Consider the following 21625-nt stretch of genomic DNA (forward strand, 5'->3'; position numbering starts at 1 on the left):
TAGTCATGGCCTCTGTAGACAAGCCTGCATCATAGCAATTTTTACAGCAGAAGTTACCATTTCTTTCCCGTACATTGCACACAACCACAAACAGATCTGTACCGCATGCAAGCTATTTGGAAATGAGGATAACAAGAGACCCTCTTGGGGTCCCCTAGCAAACCCATAGTCTGCCTAGGGCAAACAACAAGAGATTCTCTTTGTACTGCTGCATGTGCTCAGTACTCCACACACACGTTAGGAGGCCAGCCATGCTGCAAGGAGGTGATTTCACAAATTCCCAGAAGCCACCCTTCTGTGCAACACTTGCCTCCCAGATGGATTTGTCCACAGGTGCAACCCTACACAACCAGCTGCAATAGTGTCGTGTCTTTTGTAAGCTCCCTTGTAGCCAACCAGGAAGGAGCACCGGCATGGGAGGCGGGATCAGGAACATACATTCAAAAACATTACATTTGCAGTTTGGGGATTAAACCATAGTAGCACTCCAAAGGCAGATCTAACCTGTGATACATACACGCAAGGCCTGTGAATGCTTCAAGAGGCAAATTGAGGACATGCTGCTTTGAATCCGTCATAGTAAGAATCAGGAATCAGAAGCTGAAGGAGAGTAATAAATATAGAGGCACCTTTGCATGCCATGTCTGTCCATCCACACTCTGATATCAATCTCCTCTGGGTGCTAGCTTATACATGTGTTCTACAAGCAAGGAATATATACGCCACATTGAATACAGTGCACACAACCACACAGACATACTTAGCTGTGTGTATCTATACATGCCCTAACTTCCAGCAGAAGACATTTCTTCACATTTTAACAGTGTCCCAGAAAAGTGTTGGCAGCCTGGAATAGAGACAATACAGAGCTTTTTTTTCCCTCCCCGCCTGCCCCTGCTGTGCATGAGAGGGGCACACAAGATCTTGGCATCCTGCAGCACATCTGAGCCAAACAGTCCCATGTAAACAAAAAGACAAGCGAGGTAAAAAGGAGCTGTTCAGCTGTCTACAGAGCTACGAGCAGAGTGCTGCAGGCACGGCCAGGTTAGAAACAGGGTTGTTTTCTACACAGACACAGTTGAGACTAAGGTCTTCTATGGTGATTTTCATCCCTAGAGCTTAACAAGAGAAGAAACTCCATTTGAGGTATGGGGAGAGAGAGGGGAAGGGTACATACCAGGCTGAGCTTGGAGCAGTAGTGTAACTAAAAGGCGGCAACCAGGACAGCAGCCCTGGGCACTGCCCTTGAGAGGCCACAAAAATAAGCACAACCACGCTGGTGGCTGATTACACTGCTGTGATAGGCACTGCAGCAGATGGCACATCCCTGGGCGTCGCATGACTGCCCAGAGCACAGAACTGTGCACTGAGGCCTCTTGCATGGCGTAGGAGCCAGGCATCCTGAGTACCACTTGGTGCCTGAGCCCTTGGCTCACCCTGTCCCCAAACTGGCTCACACCTCTTTGGTCAGAATTCAGATGGGTGGGATGGTGAGCGTTAAAATCGGCAACTCTGGGAGGTGTGGGGCAGCTTCAGCTCTCAGAGAAGTGTGGGGCTAATTAAAGGACCAGGCAGGATGAGGCATTGCTTTCTCACTTAAACTGAGCATACTCCACAGGAAAAAGGGTTTTAGGGAAAGGGAAAAAGGAAAATTTACCAACCGTTAATTATTTGGACTTCAAACGTGTCCAGAGGCCCATTGTGCCATATGATTTACAGCCATATTGAGACATAGTCCCAGCTCCGCAGAACTTCTATTCTAAACAGACAAGGCAGAGGAGAAGTGATATGCCCAAGATCACCCAGTGATCAGTGGCAGTGGCAAAGCTGAGAAAAGAGCCCAGATCTCCTACTGCCCAGCCCCATGCTATGCCCACTAGACTACACTGCCTCTCAAAAGCAATGAGAAATCCTGGCGAGAGAGACATGGTACAAAACAACTGTGCATAGGTAAGAACATATCAGGAAAACTATGTTATGGGCTTAATGTGAGAAATCCATCAGAAGGGATTAGAAGGAGAGCTCTTGGGAACCAACAGGGCTGAGAACCCCGTACTTACCCAGAACAATCTCTTTCTAAATTGGCCTTTTGTTTTTTGCAGCACTATCCCAGCTCTGTGTGGCTGAACAGGATTCCAAAAAGGTCTGGCTGCTTGTATGGAAAATGACTGTTCACAGTCCTGTAGGAGGGCGGGAGGGAAGATGGAAAAAGAATCAAACCACCAATCTGGAAGAGATGTAAGACTCATGCTTCAGGGCATGAGTCAACTTCTCACTAACATGGGTCAGGAAGAAATAGTCTCAGTGAGCAGGTTATTCCATAACTGTCCACAAGGGGGGCTCTAGGATCTTCTTCTGCAGTCATCTGGTTTTCTATATTGTCAGGGACTGGATAATGAGCTAGGTGGACCATGGGGTCTGAACAAGTCTGAAGATGCTGGGGCTGCTACTATCATTTTTCACTTTGGTTTCTTTACATGGGATATGGTCTTGCTATTATTCTGCTGCTTTCCGCTAGGAATGTCTTGAGAAGGCCTGGGCAGCCACATTGATGTGAAAAGGCGAACAGGCAAAGGACACTGCAGGGCTTTCCCTGTGCAGCCCAGCTGCTGAAGGCCATTCTACTGCACTGTTGACCAGCAACATGCGGATGCATTGCTTCAGACCAAGCAACAGGAGGTACCGTGTGCAATTCTTCCCTAAGCTCCCTTCTTGTGCCAGAGGGAGAATAATCAGTGATAGTCCTGTCCAGTACCTACAGGGACTGAAATTATGGCTCTCCTTGCTCCTATGCTCATTCTCAATGCACTGGCTGGTCCATCCCAGCCCATCCAAACCTGACCAGGGGAATCCCCTTGTGATTGGCTGCCTTTCCCCTGCCCCCACTCTTGGGATGGAGCAGCCAATAAGAACTGTTGCAGGAGGCAAGCAGTGCTGTGCTTTAACAGGGTTGGGCAGTGGAAGGAGAATCGCCTCTGGCCTGCGCGGACATATCAGAGCTAGGCCTGTGTTAGCCACAGGGCAGGGTAGCTACTACTGCCTGACAGCAACAGAAACAGAACGGGAAATAAAATGAAAAAGGTTCAGTGTTGGAGCCCCAGTAAAAAACAGCATCCTTGTCCACGAGGACAGGAACGTAGGCCAGACCAGAAATCCACCTGACATTTCATTTCTTTGGCTGCACGTGAAACCAGTTTTCCTACATTGCAGCACACAGGCAGCCCCTTTGTCCCTCAGTGGCTGCTTGTTCAAGTCAGAGTAAGGGCTGTGATCTTTGTGTGCCCTCACAAGATTTGTAATCCCTGTGTGTGTATGTGGGAGCTGCTGCCCTGCACAATTGTCAAAGCCAGACCTGCTCCCAAAAAGAAGATGGTAGGTCTATGCCAATGAAGCCCCTTGTGCCTCCATGCATGCCCAGCCAGGTCCGAGTGGATGCAGGCTCCCTGTATAAGAACTGTCTGGAAGAAAATTGGGAAATGTGGGCTGCCCAGCTCCAGGCATCCAGCAGCACTGAGGGGGCACAGGGTATGTCTTGGGGACTCTCAGGGAAGGGGCACAGTCAAGCATGCCTTCCCCACCTGCTCCTATTCAAACATGCCAATCCCAGGTATGCAGCAGGGGGCTCCTCTGGGACATGCCACATAGCCTCTCTCTCACATGCTGCAGACCAAGGCCAGTGACTCACAGCCAGGTTTGGCACACGTGAGCAGGAGTGAGTTGGCTGGGGTCCCCCTCCCTAAGAGTGTGGGGGATGCAGCATAGACGTATCCTTAGAGGCCCAGACCAGGACACACCAGGCCGTGAGGGATCAATGTTGCTCTGCTCAGCTCAGTTACACCCCACCATTTCTGGACTCCTTCATAAGTCACAGGGGGGACTCTACCTCCCTATATTGGCTTAAGAGAAAATAGTTCCCTTCTCCCCTCACCTCCTGCTGGGGCAGGAGCAACCTCTAATGCACCCACTGCCTAGCCCAGGAGGCTCCACAACTTCTGACCATCTCCCCACACAGCAGCTGTCTGGATGCTTCCCCAGTGTGCCTTTGTCTTGTGAACTGGATTCCTGGTGTCCAGGACTCTGTTCCCTCCTTTCCTATGTGTACTGTACTGGGACTGCCGATGCTTCCAGCTTTGTGTGGTCATCTGTTCAGTGCAATGATCTGACCTCTCCTGCTTGCGCTGCAGCCAGCCAGGCACTTGGGCACAGTTCACCATCTACCCAGAACACAAGGCATAAGGCCAGGAGAGTTCACACATACTTAAATAGGGCATAAACCTTGTGCTGGACCCTTTACACTGAGATAAATTGCACTCTGTACCCCATTATTCCCACCCACCAGGGGCTACTGCCCTCCCATGTTAGCTAGCGGGGAAGATGTATATCAGGATTTAGATCGCACTCATCACCTCAGTATTTAAGACCTTATGTAATAAGGGCAGTGAGTGGCTTCAAAACTGCACACCCCCCCAGGAGGGGCAAGGAAATAGTTCGGAAGGAGAAACCAGCCACTAGCTTGACAACACCCACCAGATACCAAGGATCCAGCACAGTAGTGTAGCAGCTGCAGCAAGGTGCTATATCCGTTCTAACCACTGCACTTCCCTTCTGTGGTTACAGTACCACAGAGAGCTCTGGCTCATCATGCCACATGCAGCACAACTACAGAGCAACAGGCATTTCCAGCCTGAAAGGACTCACAATCAGAATGGGCAAGCCTGAAAAAGGAACCCTGTTATTGCTGAATAAGCTAATGGGGAATTGAGTTAGTGACATGCCAAAAGCACACAGGGAGTCAGTGGCAGGGCTGAGGGCACAGACAAACTCGCCCAAATCTTTATCCAGATGTGCAGCAGAGCAGCTGTGGGCAGTGATGGTGCATGGAGCAGTGCCGGTGCATGGGGCAGTGCCAGCTGCTGCACTGCCAGTGGTAGTGGTGCATCCAGCCATCCAGTTGCAACAGGAGCTATTTTTGTGCTCCCCCCACCAAAAGCAACACCCAGGGCTGCTGTCCTTGTCAGCCCTGCTTCAGTTACACTCATCCCCTTATCCAATGCAATAAGCACAACATATCCCCTTCCATAGCTCCACGCCTTTCTTTTCATTTCCTGGGCCAGGGATCTGCTCTTGGTGTAATGTTCTGGGGTGAGGGGACTGCCTCCTAAACTTTTCTTGACAGCACTTGCATGCTGGGAGGAAGGAATGTCAGTGTCTCAGCCCTTCCTCTGGGAACTTGAGGAGCTTTGATTCAAGACTAAGTAATAACACTATTGTATGTGACACCGCTGCATGAGACAAACACGATGCTCCACTTGCATGTTTGCAGCTGCAGTGATCTGCCAGGCCTCTCCCAGAATTTGCCTTCCCTTGCCCCTGCTCTGACCCACTAGACCCCACTCCTTCCTCACCACTGGAGATGGAACCCGGGAGTCCTGACTCCCAGCCCCTCTGCACTAACCCTCTAGATCTCTTCTTTCTCCTCCCAGAGCAAGGGATAAAACCTAACAGCCCTGGATTCCAGACCCTTGCTCTCATCACAACACAGAACTGCCTCTCATTACTTTGAATAGACTCTTTGATACAAGTTGTATCCTCAGCCTGCTTTCCTTGGACCTCAAATCCTTGACGTGCAACTGACAGCAAGAACAACCTCCAGTTTAATGGAGCAATTAAGCTTTGGTCGACGCACTCGACACTGCTCTCCAGCTCAGAACCCATTCCCAAGCAACAGCTCAGCATTTCTGCCCAGCCTCCCCGCCTGTGGATTAGCAGTAGATTCATTTGCAGCCACTGAGTTTCCCTCAGGGACACCATCCTGGCCTCTCCTCCCATATGTGTGGGGCAAAAAGACGTGGCAGCTGGTTTGCCACCCGGCTTGGTTGTGGCTGGACATACTGCCCTGAGCTGCCCTTTCCAAGGGAACATAAGCCTACAGAAGAAGAGACAGAGGCAAGGACCAGTGAGAGAGTGTCCAGCTGCTCTGTAACATCAGCCAGGGCCTGCTGACAAGTAGGGAGGTGCATATACTGCCCTGCAAATATGGGTGTGCATCTGGGCCTGCTCAGAGGTTGGGGATTGATGTGCTTCACTGAGCAGAGGCGGAGTTGCAATGCAGTGGGCTCATCCAAAGCCAGTTTCGTATGACTGAGAGCTGAGTATGGGAACTCAGGGTAGCACAGGCCCTCCCCATCACAAAACAGTGGAGGCCCTCCCCTACTGCCACCCCTGCCTTACTCCAATTCCAGCTTTTCCAGGTCTCAGAGCTTGAGGATTCATCTGAAAACAGCTCCTGTGGCACCAGGAAGGTGCAACGTTCTTCAGGTCGTAGCCCCGACACTACAGCCCATTTTGTGCCCCATACAGACCCCCAAGCATGAATGCAGGCTCTGTTTCTAGGGAAATCTTGCTGGCCCTGGGATTTGCTGGATCTCAAACAGGGAGCTGCTATTTAAAAGAAGATTTGATGGTGAAGAACCCCTGCGAATAGGAGTCCTTGGGAACTGGCTCAGACACAAGTATGGGTGAACCAGGCAGCCATCTGGGGCCTGGACAGAAAGGAAGCCTGAAAATGGTAATTAAAAAATTATTATTATTATTATTATCTCTGGTGAAGGGGGGCCCAATACTAAAAGTTTGCCCAGGGCCACCAGGAGCCTAGGTACGGTGCTGCTTGGGAGTACAGCCAGAAATTCTGGGCCTGTTCTGTTACAGCATGAATGTCTCAGGGGAGACTCCCAGCACCTCCCAGTGTCTGCAGTGATACCTGCTAGGACCAATAGGCACATCCTGTTATCAGCTTCAGGGCCCAATTCTATTACTCCCAGGCATCAGAAAGGAAAGCTCCCTCCACCCTGATCCTGTATCTTATTAATGGCCAAGCACATTAGGTACTTCAGAGATGCCATATTTTTCCCTGAAGAACAAGGTAATGGCAAAAGCAGAAGATTTGATGTGATGGGCTAGTGGTCTTCGATGCCCCTAGTAAAAGATCCAGAGCCCTGCATGGAGCAGTTAAGTCTCTGAAGTTAGATCAGCATCTGGCAGCCTATACACTCCTGCCCTGCAAGACCTGCAGTAGCTCTGCTGTCAGGCAGCAATGCCATCCTGTCTTGCACAGCCCAGGGGTACTTCATTCCAGGGGCAAGTGGGAAGGGAAACTAGGAGGCCATCTCCCATTCTCTGAGGTGCAAAAAACAAGACAGAGCTTGCCCAAAATCACAAGATGAGCCAGGGGCAGAGAGAAGGATCAAACCCAGGCATCCTGCTCCAGGTTTTTTCTGCTATAAGTGCCAGCCCCCAGCTGTATATTTGTCAGTGCTAGTATCACAACAGAAGGTACTAAAATAATAAATACAGCCTGGTAAAACACAGCTTTAGCCAACAACAAGGTCCGGCTGTGTGAAGGAAGCCAGATGTGTGCTGACAAGGTCAGGAAGCATGTGGCAGCGATGGGGGTACAAAAGACAGGGCTGTGAGAGTGTGGAAAGATAATTGTTTTCCTCCAAATGCTCTACGAAGAAGTTAGCCTTCCATGGCCTGGACAACAAGGCCAACTCAGCACCTCCTTCAGTGGAGAATCAAGCTAGGTATCCATGTAATGGCTGCCACCTTGGCAACATCCTTGGGACTGACCTAGGACCTCTGGAAATTGAGTGAAGGGGCCAAAGGCAAGAACTGGGGGCAGCTGCAGACTCACACCACTTAGAGACAGGGCACTGCCTGTGACAACTCCCCACACAGTCCCTCAACTCTGGTGCAATTAGCCAAATCTATAAGGCTGAGGTGCCTAACTCATCTAGTGTAAGTGGTCTGGCCAAGGCCAGCAGCAGACCTGAGTTTCCTGGAAGCTCAAATTCTCCAGCTCACTGGCTGAACCAAAGCGTCAGATCAGTCCCAAACATCTTGTTTGAGCCCAGACAAACTGGGCTGGCTTGGGGTTACTTCACATTCTTTTTCTTAAAAATAAAACGTCAGGTTGGTTTCAAAATGAATGTCCGGCTTTGATGGAAAGTTCAAACACTTTGTTTACATGTTTTCAAACCAAACCTTTCTGAAATTTTGCCCCTGTCATTTTTTTCCATCCAATCCATTTCATTTACAGAAGAACCTGGTATTTAACTCAACTGGAGCACACATTCTCATTGAGACTGGAAGGAAAGTAAAACCCCCAATGATCCATACCAGTCTGAGTGTGGGACCTGGCCTCAAATTGCCTAACTGGCCTCAAATTGACCCACCAGCCAGGCACCTGTCACTGTCTGACCAGACAGCTCTTGCCCCTCCTCTGCCTCAGTTTCCTTTGTCTACACCTGTGGGGCAGGGGCTGTCCTTCCTTTGTGTCATCTCTCAGACCCCTACTCAGCTGGGCTCTCCAGGAGCCAGTGGAATTCAAGGAAGAAATGGAGACTTGTTGCCCCATGGGAAATATATAACAAATGACAGTGGGCAGTAGAGTGGAGTAGAATGGCATTTGTTTTGAGCTGTGAATTGGAAGCCAGGGTAAAAGCGAAGGACACAACCATTACCAAGCTTGTGTAAGCAGCAATGCACAGTAAGGGGATGTACCACCGTCAACAGCTACACCACCCCAGAGTGGCAGGGGTTGCCCTGGGGGACTGGTGCCAGCAAGGCCAGATTAACCCTTTAGTGGGCCCTAGGCAAACAAACGTGGGCCCCTACTTAATACTTTATATTATTTTTTTCACTCAATAATTATAATATGTAAAATAAGCACAACTGGGCCCCTTCTGCACTTAGGGCCCTAGGCACATGCCTAGTTTGCCTGTGCATTAATCTGACTCTGGGCGCCAGCTCCCCCAGCTCCTTACCAAGCAGGGTTTTACTGTTTTCTCAGTAAAACACTTCCAAAGCAAACACCAGGACCCCCTCTATTTACTGCTTATGGATCCGCCAAAGAAAATAGTCCCCACTGGAGCATGTTCACTTGATAGTCACAGACAGTGGGTGTAGCTACAGCTGCAGCGTGCTGTACAATACAGACAGTCTAGGAAGCATGTGCTCACCCCTCCCTTAGCTCCCCTTGGGCCCCAGATCTCCACTTATCTGTGCTCTGAACAACTGCCCAGGCCACCCTCTTCGTGCAGGGAACCCTCATGGAGAAAACATCTGGGCTGCTGCAAAAGAGACCCATGGCACAAGGGCTGCTTTTTTCTGTATCCCGTAAAAAATGTCAACGGCTTTGCCAACAGGTGCCACATGCTTGCTGTTAGCCCCATCCCCCTATGTCCCCATCTCTGGGCTTGAAAGAGTTGCCTTCGTCCAACCTGCAACCTCAGCATATCTGGGGGTGAAGCAGGAGACAGTGTGGGCAGGGGGAGAGGGCTGCGCTAAGGCAAAGTGGAGCAAAGGCATTTGCTACCTAAGAGCCCCTGACCCTGGAGTAAAGTGAACTGAGTTTGCACAACTGCAGGGCAATTTGGAGTGAAAGGACATTGCAAAAAAACATGGCCTACCTTTGGAAACGTACCTGGGATGACAAAGTCAAGGTGTCACAAGGCTCCACAGCCAGAACAGCCACTTGCTCCTGCCCCTGATTTAAAATATGAGCGAGAAATCTGGGTGTGCCCCAGCCAGGCCATGTTTGAATACAGCCAGTGTTAGAAGGGTTGCTAGTTTCCCCCAGGAAGGCAGAGTCTGGGTGTATCTGTGAGCAGCCAGAAGGACCAGAATTCTTGGATTCTCTTCCCTGGTATGCAAGAGGACTCTGATTTGAGCAAAGGCTCATGCTATCTAATGGTTGTGTCAGGAAACTGAAGGGTTGGGCTCCTGGATTCCAGTGCCACTCTGGGAGGACAGCTAGGTTTGTTGTTCAGGGGGAGGTACTGGTATGCAGGACTCCTGGGTTCCATTACTGGCCTAAGAAGGATGTGCACTTAAAGCAAACACTTGGGGGTTCATTCTTGATTCTGCAACCAAGAAGCTCATCCCAGCCCCATCCTCACTGTGACTCATCTACCCACCTCTCAGAGACAGAGGGGTGCACACAGTATTGGCAAAGGGTGATGTCAGGACAACTTAATGAGTGCCTCGTCCCTCATGATACTCATATGAAAGGCACCATGGCAACAGTCAAGTTGGATGATCAGTACTGGTTCACTTTCCAACAGGGATCTTTATTGTTTCCAACTGGGACCTGGAGGTCTTTGTTTGGGGAGCACATGCTGATGCTGCACCTGCATACTAGCCTGTGGTCTGGCTCTCTCTGGGGAAGTGCTCCCTAACAGGACTTCTGCCAGCTCCATCCCTCACCCTGAAGCTTCAGGGCTGGAGAAGGGTCTCCTGTCTTCAGGGTGGAAATGACCCAGATCTCTTCCTTGCTTGTAGAAGATGTAAAATCCTGCTCAATGAGTAGATGTAAGAGCTCCTCATTCCCAAAGGGGGAGTCTCAGTTGGCTAAAGCTCATATAGAAATGATGTCAGATCCCTGGAGTCAGAGGGCTGAATCCTGGCTGATCAGACTTAGCGATGCAAGCCTGATCCAAAAGCCAGTACAGTCAGTGGAAGGGCTTCCTTCATCTCCAGCAGGCATCAGATCAGGCTCTTTTGTCCTCCTCAGGTAAGTGGTGGAGGCTTGACTCTCCTAGTGCAGTGACTGTACCAGTGCACCATGGGTGTAAAGCACTCCCACCCTAGTCAAGCAGTACTTAAAGCAAGCTGGGCCCTGACATTTCCCAGATTGACATGGGAGCATCTCAAAGCCACACAATGGATGGTGCAGGGCAGAGGTGAGGTCCATACCCTGCACCACACTTGGGGAGTGGGTTTAGACCTGACGATCCTCTCTGTGATTGGTATGGGCAGCACAGAAGTCCCAGCCCTGTGCAGCACTCCCGACCAGAACTGTCCCTCATTCTTTGGCTCCTTTCATGGGCTGCTATTGCCCACACATAGGTGGGCTGTCAGGGTCAGCTGGGATGAAAGGGGTTGGAGAAATCATTAGAACAACCAAGCATAGCTTGGACACTAGATCCCAACTCCAGCAGCCTAGTCAAACAGTACCATAGATCTCTGCACAGTCACAAAGAACTGCATACGCCCCCCATGCAGAGTTGTTCCTAGAGTATGGTGAATCAGGGTGACCTCCCCGGGGCCTGCACTTTGGGGGGTTCCTGCAGAGCCAGACGGAGCAGCTGCGGCCCCTCCTGTGGGGCCTGCCTGGAGCTGGCAGCTCAGCCCTGCACCGTGGAAGAAGCACAGAGACCCTCATCCCCCCTTTGTGGGGGTACCATGGCCCTGTGCAGTGTTAAGGGGGCCTTGCACAGGCTGATTTGCCCTGGGCCCTGCACCCACCTTGGGTCGGCTCTGCCCCACCCATCTAATCAACTTTGTCTTTCCCTCTGGAGGGACATGAGTTGCCTTTTGCCTATGCTGCCCCACTTAGGGCAGACCTGTCCTTTCCCTGCTGCATCAACTATCTATAGGGTATGGCTATGAAAAACAGTGGCAGTGGGCTGGGATAAAACTGGACCTGATCCAACAGAACTGGTTGGCCTGTACTGGGAACATATGAGTAACTGGAGAATGCAATGTACTGCCCAGCTTGCCCACTGGCTGCCACACGATGCCCTCTCAGGCAGCCAGGGTCTATAAATACCCTGCCTAGGGCACTGAAAATACATGCATGTCCCACCTGCTACCCAGAGTCTGGGCTACAGCACCCAAGCAGAGCCAGGTCCTGCCTCCTGGCAGATTACATATACCCTGCTATGCATACACACGATCGTGCTCATCGCCTCTGGGCCAGCACACAGTTCTGACAGCAGTGTCCTAGTGCCCTGACTCAGATAAACCATGCTAGTGATGGCCTGCTGGAACACACAAGGTGCTGCTGTCGTCATTTTACGCAGGGACCCCTCTCTCATGGTGCAAACTGCAGGAACCTGGAGTGCTGGCTGAGCGCATTGTCCCAGATGTCAGTGCAACACACAAGAAGACCCTGACATCTGATCTCTGCCACAACAGTTTCCAGAGCTAAAAAAAAAAAAAAATCATTCCCATGCCCAATTAAAGATTAAAGTGGAAAAAGGATTTTTTTTTAAAACAACATACAACACAGCAATCACCAGACAAGCCCATCCTCTCCCTGCCAAGGAGTCCCACTAAAAATGCTTTCCAAGATTTTTACCATATGATAGATGATCATTTTACCATGTGATGGCACTATGTTCAAATATAGTAAAACAGGGCTGAGCCCAAAGATAAGCATATCCTGTCTCTTTTATGTCCATTCATACGTGTTATATATCCCACAATGATTTTAGAATTGTTGGCAAAAAATAACAACAAAACTCTAGTTTTTGCCACCTGTAAACTTTGCCACTGCTTCAGGTCTGTCCTGAATACATTTCTTTGGGTAGTCCACACCACAGGAGCAAACAGCAGGAGAGAACTCAGATTCTCTCTCTCTGCTAAGTAAAGCACATGGCAGATGCAAACCAGAAAGACAGCGGTAAGTGTTTCTCTTTCAAGGGGGAAAAGACATGAGAGTGTTTAGAATATTATGAGTCTATTGACCGTGGCAATAAAATGAGCACAGCTGCTTCAAAGAATATAACAAAGTTATTGGAGAGAGAGTAGGAAAGAAGCAAAATGAGGGAAAGGTAAAAGAAAGCCACCTCAAAGTCCCTCCACATGGTCCAAAAATATAGGTTCTTTGAGTGCTTTCTGCTCCTTCTGTCTTCTGTATATATGTCAAATGCTTTAAATCAGCAGTTTTCAACCTTTTTTCAGACCCCTAAAAAGTTTTGAATGGAGGTGCAGATGACTTTGAATTTTAAGTGTGGGTATTCACATACGTTTAATGGATTATATTATCTTTTGCAGACCCCTTAGACATAGTCTGCAGACCCCCAGGGGTCCACAAACCACAAATCGAAAATTACTGCTTTAAATGCATCTCACAGGGGCATTGGTTGTAGTAGTAAAATAAAGAGAAAAGTCAATTTTTAGGGGCAGGCAGATTAGATGAGAACAATGGAACCAGATGGGAGGGAGTAGCAGAGTTTGTTGGAAAATTGTGTTTCTAGTGTGGGTTGGAAATGGAAACACTTTGCAGAATACTTTTTAAAATTATAAAGCAGTTTTACAGAGCGGTTTCAAGATAAAAATATAAACCAGCCGCTGCTGACTCTTGTCTCCTCTCCTCTCAAGTGAAGACAGGAAAAGTCCGCTGGAACTTACCTGATTTGCCCACTGCTCGGATCTGCACTGAGGACAGCAGTCGAAACTTGTGGATTTCCTTGCCTGGGTGATATTTCTGTGCACTCCAAGCCTGCTGTGCAGATTTCAGTATGGTGTCAAACAGTAATCCCCCAGGAGGCGGCATCCCAGGCCCGCCTCCTACACTGCTGCCAATCCCTGTGGCTTCAGGATGAGCGTCACTCGGACCGTTTGCAGGGCTGGTTGGGAGGGGGTCATGCACACAGGCACACTCAGGAAGCAGGAATACAGTATAGAGGGGCATCGAGGGTACGACTGCCGTGAACCATCAACAGTGTTCTTTTATCATTCACACAGCTTGCACTAGCTATTGGGTTTGGTTTGGTTTGGTTTTGTGTGTGTGGCACTTTTAGTTTGTTTTTTAAAAAATCCCAAGGAAGCTGTGTTTTCTCTTTAAGGATAGATTTTTTTTTTCTTGTTCTCCTGTGCCACAGACGTTAAGATCTGACATTTCCCTTCCTGGCTACGCTATCCCTCATCCTGGATTGCATTTCTTAGAGGTGGTTCTGCCACAGTCACTTTTCAAACGCTGTCGACCTACAAAGTCTGCCAAGGGTTTCTAATTCCAGACAGGCACAGGCACATGCACAAAACCCCAGAAAATTTGCATCTGAAACAGCATCTGGGGTTAAATGCCACTAGTCTATTTTGGTTGTTCTAATATAACCTGAATGTCTAAATATAGTTGGAACCAAGTTCACATGCTGGTCTTGGTGGCAACAAGTCTACCTATAGTAAAGGGCCCAGTAGCAGAGACCTGGTAGCCAGAAAGACTAATCCTGCGATTAACCTGATTTATATCAAGCGGGCTGTTTGCGTGAGCAAGGATTTATAGAAATAGGTCTACAAGCTGCAAGATCAGGGCACTGACTTCCTCTGTAGTGGCACAGACCTCACCATCAGTCATTAAATTAATAACGCAGATATATCTAACTGCAGTGATCACTGTTAAAAAGAGTCCTCATTTTCCACAGCTGATATACATTACCATAGTGATTCCCCATGCTTAGGTTAGGAAATAATTGTAGTAACTGTAGCACATGTTGATTTTTAACCCTCAGGAGTTAGGAAGTGCCACAATTACAGCCGCTAGTGCAATCTTAATTCAGCTTGCATGTGCATAGGTGGGTGCACACAGAAGTGACAATTTTTGCCCAATCTACTCACAGAAAGCAGCTTACATATACCCTACTATGACCGAACACAACCGCATGGCTGCAGACTGCTTCAAAAATGGCCGGTCGAATGAAAATCTAAACCATCTTTGCATGAGGGGTCAGACAAAGTGGTTTCAAAACACAGCATCTTCTGTAACTCCTGTCTGCGTGTCTCATGCTGTTTTCAGAATGGGAGGGGGAAAGACAGCAAAAAGAGTTCAGTCTGTGGTTTTTTCAGCCCCTGCTGGTGGGTGAGACAGGTATATTGGAGCGCCCCCCCCCCAAGGTGGTGGGCCTCCAATTCACCCACTCCACCCTTCAGTGCTAACTGGGAAACAACTAGAAGAGCTCCCTCTACTCCCTTTCCCCCTCCCATTCTGAAATAGGGACAGGCTGGGAGAGAGGAGGGGCCATTCCTAGGGGAAACCAGTAGCAGGCTCCAAGCCAGCAGCTAGATTCCCCTCTCCCCTGAAACCAACAGTGAACTTCTCTGTTTGTTCCAGGGGATCTTTGTAACTCAGAAGGCTTCCTGCAAAGTAGGGAGCTACATTTCTGTTTGTGCCCTCAGTTCACAAGATGTACTGTGTCCTAGGCACAATCAGGGCTGTGCACAAAAGGAGTTATATGTCTGTAATACCCAGACTCATTCATTGCAGTAGTTGGAAGGTGCCTAGTGAATTTTAGGCAGAGCTGGGAGCAACACTGCATGCTTGACTTTTCTTATCATAAGACTCCATTTTCTCTTATAGTTTCATAGTTGTTAGAGGCTGGAAGGGACCTTACAGATCATCAGGTCCAGCCCCCCTGCACTTGGACAGGAAAGATCACTGGGATCAGATAACCCCAGCAAGATGGGCATCAAGTCTTGCTTATAATAACCTTGCCATATTTTAACTATTCAGGTTAAAATGTTCTCTTCCAGACTTTCCAGGCCTCACCTCTAGCTGAGGTTTTTTTAAGTTTTCACAAAGAAGGGCTAGTATTAGCCAATCCTCAAGAACATGGTTAGAGGAAATCCGGCAGCTTTGCCAACATAAACGTCCAATGGAAGATGAAAATGGGATGGTCCTGAATTAGTATTTTTTTACCACCTCACAAAAATTCACCCAAGGCTGGCCAAGTTATAAGTATTTGAAAATCGCTACTGCCACATGCTTTGTAGGTTTCTTAGAAGCTGACTACTTAATCAGTCTGAACCTTGGCCATGTGCACTGAGCATGCTCTCCAGCCAGATGGAGCATGGACATCAACATTGTGGGAGCCAAGAGCAACTGCAAGTTTTACTCCTAATTGATCAACCTGAGCACTGTGCAGCTTACTCTTTAGCAAGATCTCATGCTCTTCCTCAGGCATGTGTCGTTCACCTCCATTTCACTGAGGAGACTGCATAAAGCCACCTCTGGCAGGACTGGGAGCATAATTCCAGGAGCCAGAATCTGTGCTGAGCCTCTCAGGAGGAGGATTCAAAGGAAACTTTAAGACACTTGTGCCTTCCATATCTGACTTATTCAGGGGCCAGTGCAGCCCCAAGACATACTCTAACTTATGGTGGCCTTATCCAGCTCCCCATGGACTTATCTGAGGTCCAAAATTGTGAGACTGCAGGCACAGCTGGACCTCATTTTGCAACATTCTCCCTTTAATGCCATTTTTTCCATGTACCCCATGTGAGACATCACAGGTATCCTACCCCTTCCCTTCTTCCTATCCTCAATACACCCCTACGCCATGGCTCCGGGAGATGGGAGTAGAACGGGTACTGCCATATTGCTGGGGAAACTCCTTCAGAAGCTGTTCAACTCACTCTTGATCTCTTCAGGTTACTGAAGTGTGGTCCCACTAGGGTAACAAAGAGAAGGAAACCAGGACACTTGCCCCAGGTGCTGATCGAGGGAGGGAGGAGAGTGGGGTCAGTGGCAACACAGCCACTGGCGTTGCCCTATGCGTGGCTGCTACCTAGGGCATTCAAGTGCCTAGTTATGGCTCAGCATGGCCCCAGGACACTCAACAAGGCCGACACATCTCTAATACATGGACCCAACCTACCTTTGAGAATAAAACAAACTTAAGGTGCTTGGCTATGCTGGTAGCAACCTCTAAATCACATTTTCCTCCATAAGCAACAGGCATACCTAGTCCCACATGCCACTGCTCCCCACCAGGGTAAGCCACTGACAAAACACACATTGACAAGTGCTCTAGTAACTGGTAATATAGAGGGACTGCAAACATTTATTCCCATAACTTAAGTGGTTGAGGTCTGTGGTAATCCTGAGGGGTGGCCCTCAGCATGGGTTCACAGGGAGTTACAAACCTCTTTAGGATGCTGAAGGCCTCTGCCTCTAGGAGCTTGAACTTCTCACTTCTGATTCTTCGTCCTGCCAATTCCTAGCTTTGGAGCTCTGGCCTTTGCAACCTTCTCCTTTTAATGTCATTTTTTTTCACGTTCGCTTGTACAGATCTCATGTGAGACAGTCCCTTCCCTCCCACTCCCCCCTTCCTCTGCCAGCTGTCTTAATAAGCTCGAGGAAGAAACCTGTCTGAAAGCTGCCTCCTTCCTTCCCAAATGCAAGTCCCCCCCTCCCTCCTCCCCCCCCCCCGCCAATTCTACAATCCAACTTAAAGATCTAATATCTTTTGCATCAGGGTCTTAACTCTAGTCCTGAGATACTGGAACTCTTGAGAGCTGGGACATGTGTACATATTAGAAAAGCTATTTCAGGACATTTTAAATTGCCATTTAGTGTGCCTTTTTCACCTCCTGAGACTTGATCATTTAGACTGATGATAATTAACACAACAGGACTCAACACACCAGATACCAAAGGAAATAGACTTTCCCGTGTGACCCGTCCTCCGCAGCCTGACTTCTGTCACAGGTCTAACAAGGCAAGGCCGACTGAGCCCTCAGTAGCCTCTTCATGCTCTTCTAGCTGGCCCATGGGGTGTACACACCCTGGCACTGTGCAGTCCTTCCCTCTCTCTTGGTCTTCAACAGGATGTACATACATACATCTCATCTGAATCCCCAAAACTAGTATGAAAAACCCGGGGAAGATGGTAAGAAGTAGGTAAAGGGAGGCCATTGCCATTTTGGCTAAGGGCAGCCTGCTCCCTCTGTCACACTGGGACCAATGAGCGGTGGCCATTTTGAAAGAGAGCAGGTCTTCAAGGCTTTCCTTGAAAGAGGGCAATTCTTCAGCCTCTGCTTAAGGAGAAACCTTCACAAAGTGAAAACAACAGCAAAGAGTGACGGTGAATACTGTGCCAGAACTGCTTAAGAGTTGCCCCATGCCACTACTGGGGTTAGAGAAAACACATCTGAGTTGAGAGCACCGGTGACACAAAAAGATCTGCCAAAGATGCGGTATTTTGTAGCAGACATATATTTTAAATGGGCTTAAAAATTCAGTAATGATTTTCTTTTTCAAAGTCCCAAAATCCATTGTGTCTAAACAAAATAAGGCCTGTACCCCTTTTTCTTTATACATAATTTGTTCTTTTGTGTGTTTTTTTTACACATTTTCTTCTCTTTTACCTTTGGCATATCTCCTCATATTTCCTTCCCTACCGTATTGTTCCTTCTTTCAATATCTCTTTATACAAGATAGGAAAAAGACAGGATAAACTGAAAGTTGGTTGGATTTTATAAGCTAATATTTTTGGTCATTAAGATGTGTAGTACAAATAACTGATCTATTATTTATACTGTATATAATTATACATGCCTTAAGTATAGATGAAGTCAGGTTGTCGATGATCAACACTCTGAGTAGCTTGCAGCTAGATTGTTATACTTGCTTTGTTTCTTTCTATTTGTTTCTTTCTATGTGTTACAATGTGATAATAAAGTTAACCCACAGTATAAAGGCTGTAAGTGTGGAGAGGAGACACTACATTCAAATATAATAAAGAACAAAAATCCCCATTGGAAGTATAAAAACATCGAAGTCAGTCGTAATGACTGAGCTATGGGGACTCCTCCCTAATCTGCCGACGTAGCAGGATGTTAAATATTCATCAGGTTGCCATCACAGGATCTGGTCTTGTGCTCCTGTGCACGTCTCCAATTACTGTTGTTCATGTTTGACTTCTCCTTGGCCACAGACCCGCTCTAATTGTCAATTTCTAATACCAGCACCTGCAGTAACTAATGATCTGGCACTATCCTAGATGCCTAAAAACAAGCTCAGGCCAAGCTTTCAGCAGTTCAGGGCAGATTGCAAAGGCAGCACTGAGGCAAAATACATAAGATCCGGTTTGAAGTAGCCAGAACTTCGGTCTGTTTAACCCCTGCCATGACACAGCCAGGCTTGGCTTTGGAAAGCAGGAGCCCAGAATAAATAAATGAACAGTGCAGTACAATTTCAGAGACTTCCTCTTGGAAGGGTGTAGTCTGGCTAGGGAAAGGGTTAAAAAAGAAAAAGGCCTGAAAAGAGCCACCCAAGAAGCAAACAAAGCAAACCCTCCAGACTCAAACTTCGAACATTTAATATGACAACGTCAGACCTGATGCATTATGCAACAAGCCACGGCTGCACAGACTGGCCAACATGCAGCTGTGTTATGCTGTAACACCTGCATGTGTGTACACAGTGCAGGCAGGCACACAGAAAGAAAATCTGGGAGGAATATCAGCATGCACTTAATGGGTTAGCAAAGCAGCCTGCCATCTCATTTTGTAAAGCAGGTGTGTAAAGCAGGTAAAGCAGGGGCGTCATACATATGGCCCGCAGGCTGGAATTGGCCTGCAAAGCTTCCTTATCTGGCCTGCAGGGCCACCAGAAGTCTGGGGACATGGCCTGCCATGGACTTCAGGTCCCTTGGTCATGGCTTTGGTCATGGCTGGTGATGGTAAGGCTTTGCTCACTGCTACCATTGCTCCCATACCATTATTGCACACCCAGACCCTCTCCCCTGGACCTCTCACTGCCACTAGACCCCTTGCTGCTGCCATAGTGGCCACCACAGCCACACCCATGCTCTGGACTGGATCCAGCCTGCAAGGAGCCCCACAATCCACATCTGGCCCAGAGCTCCTCTTAACCCTGCTTTTGTAAAGGAAACTCGTGTGGCTTTCTCTCTCAGAGCTCTGGAAGTGCACACTGGCCAACATCTTGCAGCAACTCCTTTTTCTAAATGTTAACATTGTTCAAAGTACTCATTCTTTTCAAAATTTTCCATTTTTGATCAAAATAAAAAAGTTTAACATTTTCAGTTTTTGAATCATTCTTTCTTTCCTTTTGCCACTGGACATGATAGACAAGGGAAGATGGCTAGGGTTTCCTTTTTACTCTTTTTCATTTTTCTTCCCCCACTCTCCAGACTCTGTTATTCTGTAAGTTTCCAAAATTGTGAAATTTTTTTGGAAGTGAAAGTAGTGATAGACACAATGGAGGTAGAAAAGAAAAAATGAAAAAAATAACCCAGATCTTATTTATTCCATCATGTTCAGGGCTAAAGGGGAAAGGGCAGGGAGAAAGAAGACAGGAATGATGGACATTGGAAAAATAATGTTTAATTTCCCCCAATTTCATTTTTTTCAAATTATATCCCTAAAAATGAAAAGTTGCTCTAGTTGAACTTGTAAGATAGAAAAAAAAAATCTTCCAAATACCATCACTTTTCACAACATTGGTTTTGTCCGTGTTTTGACAGACTCTACTCTGTGCCTACCACATACAGAATGTGGTGGAGGGAGGAGCCTCTTCCATGTGCTAAGGGAGGAAGCAGTTTTACTGGATTCTTTTTCCCAAAAGGGAAAAAATGGATGTAGACTACCAATCAGCAGGGGATTTCAAGAAAGTCAAATGTTTTCCATGCAGAGTAATGCGTGGTGCAGTTTTGTAAATCTACACATAAGGAGGACAATGACTTTGATACATTGGTGGATCTAGGGTTTTGATAAGGGATCTAGGGAAGCAAATGGCATGGTACATCATCTCCTATAACACAACACACAATTTTTCTTTAGTTAAAGAGAAACTAGCTTTACTAATATGCTACATTATTCATTTTAAGGACAAAACAAAAATAAATATAACTATTTGAACTTTGTTAGATTTTATATAAAGTTAAAAAAACACAACAAACTAGGCAAAAATAGCCAAAATATATTGTGTCATTAGGCCTATGATCATTATGACACTAAGATGTGGGGGGAAGTGGGTACACTAGTAGGAAGGAACAGGCTGCAAGCAGCTCTAGACAGGTTACAGGGTGGGTTGAAGAGAACAGGATGGGGTTCAACACTGACAAGTGCAGGGTAATGCACCTGGGGAGGAAAAACCAGTGGCACACCTACAGGCTGGGGAACTCCCTTTTCACCAGTGTTGAGACAGAAAAGGATCTTGGAGTCATCATTGATGCCACAATGAATATGGGCCGACAGTGTGGGGATGCGGTCAGGAAGGCCAACCGTACCTTGTCATGCATCCACAGATGCATCTCAAGCAGGTCCAAGGAGGTGATCCTCCCCCTCTATGCAACACTGGTCAGGCCACAGCTGGAGTACTGCGTCCAGTTCTGGGCGCCCCACTTCAGGAGGGATGTGGACAGCATGGAGAGGGTCCAAAAGAGGGCCACCTGCATGATCAGGGGCCAGCAGGGCAGGCCCTACGAGGAGAGGCTACGGGACCTGAACCTGTTCAGCCTCCAAAAGAGAAGGCTGAGGGGGGATCCACTGGCAGTCTACAGACTAGTCAGAGGGGACCAGCAGGCACTGGGAGAGTCCCTGTTCCCCCGAGCAGTCCTGGGAGTTACAAGAAACAACGGACACAAGCTAGCGGAGGGTAGTTTCAGGCTAGACATTAGGAAGCACTATTTCACTGTCAGGGCAGCTAGGACCTGGAACCAACTTCCAAGAGAAGTGGTGCTGGCTCCTACCCTGGGGGTCTTTAAAAGGAGGCTGGATTAACACCTTGCCGGGGTCGTTTGACCCCAGTACTCTTTCCTGCCACGGCAGGGGGTTGGACTAGATGATCTCCTCAGGTCCCTTCTGACCCTACCAACTATGAAACTATGAAACTATAGTTAAATGTGCATCTGTTATTCAGATTCATAAAACAAGATCTAGCCTTTTTGAGCATCTTGACAGTGCCTGTAATATTTCACTGGCAGTCATTTCTACACTTGAGTTCGTAATCCCATAACTGAGGTTAAGGTTTTTAACTAGAGCTAAAACCAGTCTGCAGGGCTGTGAAATAGACATTATGAGGAATGGCTAACAGAGA

General features: G+C 47.9%; 1 protein-coding gene across 1 annotated transcript in view; it reads right to left on the bottom strand.

Annotated features, from left to right (window-relative positions):
• SLC38A3 (solute carrier family 38 member 3) overlaps window positions 1–13310 on the bottom strand; it is an 86698-nt gene extending 73388 nt beyond the window's left edge. The window contains exon 1 of the mRNA XM_006265540.4: window positions 13198–13310. The gene's annotated coding sequence lies outside the window, so the exon portion shown is untranslated. The remainder of the gene's footprint in view (window positions 1–13197) is intronic.
• Window positions 13311–21625: the final 8315 nt, after the last annotated feature.

This window comes from Alligator mississippiensis, chromosome 12 (genome assembly GCF_030867095.1).
Source record: "Alligator mississippiensis isolate rAllMis1 chromosome 12, rAllMis1, whole genome shotgun sequence".
NCBI lineage: Eukaryota > Metazoa > Chordata > Crocodylia > Alligatoridae > Alligator > Alligator mississippiensis.